Raw genomic sequence first — 6,410 nt, forward strand, 5'->3', positions numbered from 1 at the left:
GCGCGTAAGCTGATGGGCGCCGCAAGCCTAGGAGGCCGGAGAAGTGAAGTACCTCACCCCTCCCCCGCCTCCTCCCCAAGCACATCGTGGCTGCTTCACTCCTCCTGCCTCCCAGGCTTGCGCCAATCAGCTTAGCCATCGCAAGCCTGGGAGGTGGGAGAAGTGAAGCAGCCACGGCGTGCTCAGGGAGGAGGCAGGGCAGGGGTGAGGAGTTCCCCTGTGTACCGGCCCCCCACCTTACTTGCGGCAGGCGGCCCTAGCAAGGTTGGGTTTGGACCTGCTGCCTTGGCCTACCCCTGGGCTGCCCTCTGCAACCCCCAGGACCTGTTAGTCTTATGCTAGGCCTCAGCCTGGGGCTTTCCAGGCAGGAGCTCCCCAGCTCCTCTGCCTTTCCCCAGCCCTGCTTCACTCAGGTACCTTATGTCCCGCTCCCTACAGCCAGGCCCATCTCCCTCTAGAGGGAGAGGGAGAGGGTCTGGGCTCCTGGCTCACAGCCTCTTATAGGGACCAGCTGGGCCTGATTGGGGCATGGCCCCAGCTGAGCCTGCTTTGCCCAATCAGCCCAGGCTTCTTGCCACAGCCCTCTCCTGGGTTGTCTGAAGCCCCAAAGGGCAGGAGCAGGGGACCACCCTGCTACAAGGTCCAAACTGTATAACGGAATAACTCTCACATTCATGGGGGTGCTTGTTCTCAGCAAAAGGGGTTATGAACTTGTAACGAGAGAAAATCCTCTCATGCGGGGGCTGAAGGACTGACTCCTACCACAGCCCTTGTTGGAGAAGGGGGGCGGGAGAGGAGGGGTCTTTGGGAAGTTTATTGGTTTTTCCCCCCGTAATAGATTCACCTTGAAAATAAATGTACTTGCTTAGAAAGAGCTGTGTGTTAACTTAACTATGGGCAGTCAGGCTGTTCATAGCCTCTGAGGAGACAGCAATGAAGGCCTGCTTAGGCAGCCTGGCTTACTGGGGAATTCACAATGTAGGCAGGGAGGTGGGCAGCCTGGAACTACCTTGGTTGGGGGGGGAGATGTGTCTCTCCTCCCAAGAGAGGTGATTGCTGGGGAAGTGGTAGACTGGGAGTTGGTGTCCTTGGAGGACCATAGAGGGAGATATAGGTGCAGTTTCCGTGAATTGTGACAGACACGTCACTTGATCTCAGGTTGAGATTTTCCATGTGTCTAGGAGATTTAAACAGTGTTAAAATGAATGGGAACTGGCTGTCCTTATCCCTTAGGTGGCTTTGAAAATCTCTGCTTCAGTGCCTCATTTTCACATCTAGGATAATCAATCATTTTCCTTTGCCTGCCTAGTCCATTTACACTGTGAGCTCGTCAGGGAAGGAAGTCTTATTACATTCCTATGCACTGGCCAGCACAATGGGGCTCTGATCTCAGCCGGCCACAGAGAAGCATGGATTTGCAGTCTCAGCCTCCTTCTCACTATTAGACAAAAGTCCTGAACCACTGAAAGCTCACTGCTCTTTGGATACGTGTTATAAGCCTGGAAAATAATAGTGTATACTTTCCCGCCCAAGTGTTTAGACAGAGAGACATATTGATGGTAATAGCCCAACAGAAATCTGCCTCTACAGCAAACTCCTGGAATTTCTAATGCTTCTGATCAGGACGGTCCCATCTCTAGCTCATTTCCAGCACAGCAAAATGAAAGAGAAACAACAGAGGCACTGGGACTCCCTTGGGATCTGAGTTCCCCTCCCCAGCTCATTCCTTACCAGCTCTCGTCAGGACAACGAGTCTCTCTGCCAGGTCTCCCTGGCTGACGGCTCTCAGAGCCCCTGCAGCCACCTCTATGCCATAGTCCTCCCCGTAGGAGCTGAGCAGCAGGTCGGTAAGGGCTGAGGGATCCACATGTGTTAGTCTCGCTAAGGGGATAAGTCTGCATTCTTCCTTCAGCTCAATTTCACTCAGTTTGTCCTCAAATCTCTGGAGTTTCTCCTCCTCCAGCTGCTCCAGCGTCTCCAGCAGGAGATCTCTCCTCGACCTCTCCATTCTGGCTCCTCAGACAATAGCTGATCACATGGCCCTGGGTAGCAGCGAGAGTTGGGAATCTGCACCTGTGGCTGCAACAAGTAGCAAGAATTGTGCCCAGAGGAATCAGGAAGTTCCGTGATGGGAAACCCATGACAAATAGCCTGACAAACCAGATGCTGTCTGTAGAATGACCAAAGTCCATATCTAATCATGGGCTGTTGGCCAGGATATAGATTAGGACTCCACACAGCTCTCTGCTCACAGCAGAGCTCCTTCTGGAGTCAGGTGCAGATGTGCAGAGACCACAAGGAGACTTTGGCCTGCGTGTAGTCTCTAATGTTGTGGTTAGTATCACTGATTGTTTTCAAGGGGACTTATCACATTCAGCATCGCTCAGTGGGGAAATCAACTCCCTTATTCCTGCCTCTTGTTTCTCTTCCATCCCCATCCTCCTCTCTTTGTTTTCTCCATCTTCACTTGTTCTGAATCTCTGCTTCTGTCTCCCCGGCAGCCACTCCTGATTCCCACCAGGCAAGGGTCATCGGTAAACATCCAAGCCCGCATGCCAATGAGGCACAGGGGATAAATGTTCTGCTCTAGTCAGTGCTTGTGAGGCCTCAGATGGAATCCTGTGTCCAGTTCTGGTGTTCACAGTTCAAGAAGAGTATTGAAAAATTGGAGGGATCAGAGAAGAGCCACAAGAATAATTAATGAATTAGAAAACCTGCCTTACAGTGTGACACTCAAGCAGCTCAATCTATTTAGCTTAACAAACAGAAGGTTAAGGATGACTTGATTACAGTCTATAAGTACCTACTGTGATGTTGCACTCCATATGTTTATGGAAATACGCTTATGAGTGTAAATATAATGTGACTGGAATATGCTTTATGCAAAATGTCTCTTTTTAGGTATCATTACAAAGCTTATAATCTACTGAGTGTGTTTATCCTATTTGTATGTATGTATCATTCTTGTATCTAAAGCTAGAAATATGAAGTATTACTCTGAAGTCCTATTGCAATTATGCCAAGTGTGGGCCATTAATGGTGGCTTAGAATCTTGATGGTTCCCACAGACTAGGACAGTTGGGTGTAGATGGTTTATTTACCTGCAAGCCTGCCTGTGGACATGGGGGCCAGCCTGTGGGTAAGGAAGAATGAGGTCTTACAGTGACATGTGACCATGTCACCTGATTCCGAAATCCATCTTAAACCTGGTGCTTTTCCATTTAGGAGGAGGGGTGGGAACCCAGAGACAAAAAGGTTCCCGCTTTGTGCCAAAGCTATAGAAGGGGGTGGAGCAGAACAAGGGGGGCTGCCAGTCATGAGAAATCTCCTAGTTACCAGCTGAGCTGGAACTAACAAGGACTGTACCAGGGGAAAGGATTGGGCCCAGACTAAGAAGGAGTCCAGTCTGTGAAAGAAGCTTATTAGCAGGGCTGGCTCCAGGCACCAGCCGACCAAGCACGTGCTTGAGGCGGCAGCTTGGGGTAGCGCTTGGGTGTTTGTTTGTTTTTTTGGTTCGGCCGGGCGGCACTGGAGGGTTTTGTTTGTTTGTTTTTGTTTCAGCGGGGCGGCACTGAGGGGGCGGTGGCTTGGGCGGTGCGGCGCTCAGGTGGGGGGGTGTTACGGCAGGGCGGCGCTTTTTTTTTTTTTTTGCTTGGGGCGACAAAAAAGTTAGAGCCGGTCCTGCTTATTGGAACATCTCTGAGGGTGAGATTTACCTGTAAGCAGTTTCTTAATGTATTAGGCTTAGACTTGTGTGTTTTGCTTTATTTTGTTTGGTAACTTACTTTATTCTGTCTGTTGTTACCTGGAACCACTTAAATCCTACTTTTTATACTTAATAAAATCACTTTTGTTTACTTACTCTGGATTAGTTAATGATTAATACCTGGGGGAGCAAACAGCTGTGCATATCTCTCTATCAGTGTAATAGAGGACAGATAACCTATGAGTTTACCCTGTATATGCTTTATACAGAGTAAAATGGATTTATTTGGAGTTTGGATCCCATTGAGAACTGAGTATCTGGGTGCTGCAGATAGGAGCACCTGCTGACTGGTTTTCAGTTAAAGGCTGCAGTTTTGGGGATGTAGTTCAGACCCTGGGTCTGTGTTGCAGCAAGCTAGTGTGTCTGGCTCAACAAGACAGGGTTCTGGAGTCCCAAGCTGACAGGGAAAACGGGCTCAGGGGTAGTTTCAGCACATCAAGTGACAATCTCAAGGGGGTGTCTGTGACCGAATCCGTCACCCCTACATGGGGAACAAATATTTAATAATGAGCTCTTCAATCTAGCAGAGAAAAGTCTAACATGATCCAATGGCTGGAAGCTGAAGCTACTCAAATTCAGACGGAAATAAGTTGTACATTTTTAACATTGAGAGTAATTAGCCACGGGAACAATTTCCCAACTAGCATGGTGGATGCTCCACTCTTAAAACAAGATTGGATGCTTTTTCTAAAAAATCTGACTATATGATCCCATGGTCTCTTCTGACCTAGCTGAAGCTACTGGGGAGACTTGGGCGTCAGCACTGGTCTGGGGGCCTAGAGTATCTGGGTCCACCATCCCAAGAAGAGGGGGACTAGAGAGGGAGTCAGCACTCTGGAACATGCCTGAGCAGCCAGACTGAGAGACAGAGCGTGGACATTCTGATCATCATTGTATTACCATACTGTCTGATAGCCCCAGTCATGGCCCATTGCTGCACAAACAGAACAAAAAGACAGTCCCTGCCCACAAAGAGCTTGTAATCTAAAGTACAAGACAAGAGACAACAGGTGGATACCGACAGACAGATGGGGAAGTACAAGGAAACAATACTGGAGAAATACTGGACTGAATTATGGGGCGCGGCTTCAGCACAGCAGCAGCAGCAGCCTAGCCGTTGTAAAGTTTTTTGTAAACATCATGGCAAAGGAGAATTTTAAGGAGGGTTTTGGAGGAGAATAATGAGGCAGGTTTGCGAGTATCTATGGGGAGCTCCTCCCAAGGACAAGGGGCGGCATGGGAGACACCATGAAGGGAGAGGAATATTCCTCATGGAACGGTGGAGCTGTCCCTGTAGGGGAATGTGGAGCCTGAATAGAGTGAGCTCTTTGCGACGCTGGCAGAGAAGGTATTCGGGTCAGTACTGATGGGAGCACTTTAGTAGAAGCAAATAGAGGGGCCTCCAGTCCTGAAGAGAGAGATCCCAGGTGGCAAGGTCCTCTCCTGGAGCCCTCTGCATTAACAAGATTGGCTCTGTTGGTGGGTGGTACCAAGATCGCGGGTACCATGGTGATCTGCACCAGTGCCATCAGTACCGTGGAAGCCAGAATCACAGAACTGGTACCAGGTGATACCTGAGATAATCCTAAATCCCCTCTGCTACAGTTCAGGGCTCCTGCACCTCTGCTACCCCCTCATGGTCCAGCAAAGGCATCCACTCTAGGCTCCTGGCTCCCTCACCATCATTTGTTTTGGGCAGAGACCCATGTCTCCCCCCTCACACTCCGATCAGGGTGTTCAGGCTATTCCCAGCAAGCAGACTGCTTAAAAGGCCAGTGTCCATGCTTTGCTCTCTCTCCAGAGGCTATGCCCTTGCATTGCCCGCAGTTATGTTACCACACCACTCTGAGTGAGCACATTTATTCTTAAGGTGAAAGCATTACAGAGAAAATATCAAAACAATACGAGAACCTACACGCACGCTAAAAGCTTAGCGGAGGTCACCCATCGGTCTTATGGGCCCTAGCAGGTCAAGCCCTTCCAACCCTTCTGCAAGGACAGAAGGTCCTGTCTGTTTGCTGGATCAGGAAGAAGGCCCTGAGTCTGTTTAAACTCGGGCTGTTTATCCAAAAGCCCTTTCTTTGTCTGCTGGTCTCTGGAGAATCTATCTGAATCAGTACTTGTGAGCAGCCCCTGGGAGGGAGAACCTTGTGGGCGGGGTTACAACCTGGGTGGTTGGCTTTAAGCACCAGCCAGTTTTTAATTCCTGGAGGAGCTGCAGTAGCTTTTTACAGCAGAGTAGAACCCAATCATACATAAGCCAGTCATTGAAAACAATGGACCTTACACTTCTTCCTACATCTGCCACCAGAGTCAAACAACCAGCCTGCAAACTCAACAGCCTCACTTCTTGCTGAAACATCTGAATGGTCTCATCGTCAGGTAAGCCAGGGTCAGAAACTGGACTCGGATTTCTCAAGGAGAAACATCTTGAGGGGATATTCCCTTGCTGGCTGCATCCTCTTTGAAAATAATTTACCAATGGCACATCTGTCAGCAACATGCCCTTCCCCCAGGGAGGGTAGGCATTGTATGTGGCTGTCTTTTAACAGCATCACTGCTTCACGAGATGGGGAGTTGTTACATGCGAGGAAGTCGTGCTCAGTCAGGACACCTGTAGCAGTACCAAACCGAGCTGTGGGAA

This window comes from Mauremys reevesii, linkage group 4 (assembly GCF_016161935.1).
Source record: "Mauremys reevesii isolate NIE-2019 linkage group 4, ASM1616193v1, whole genome shotgun sequence".
NCBI classification, from domain to species: domain Eukaryota; kingdom Metazoa; phylum Chordata; order Testudines; family Geoemydidae; genus Mauremys; species Mauremys reevesii.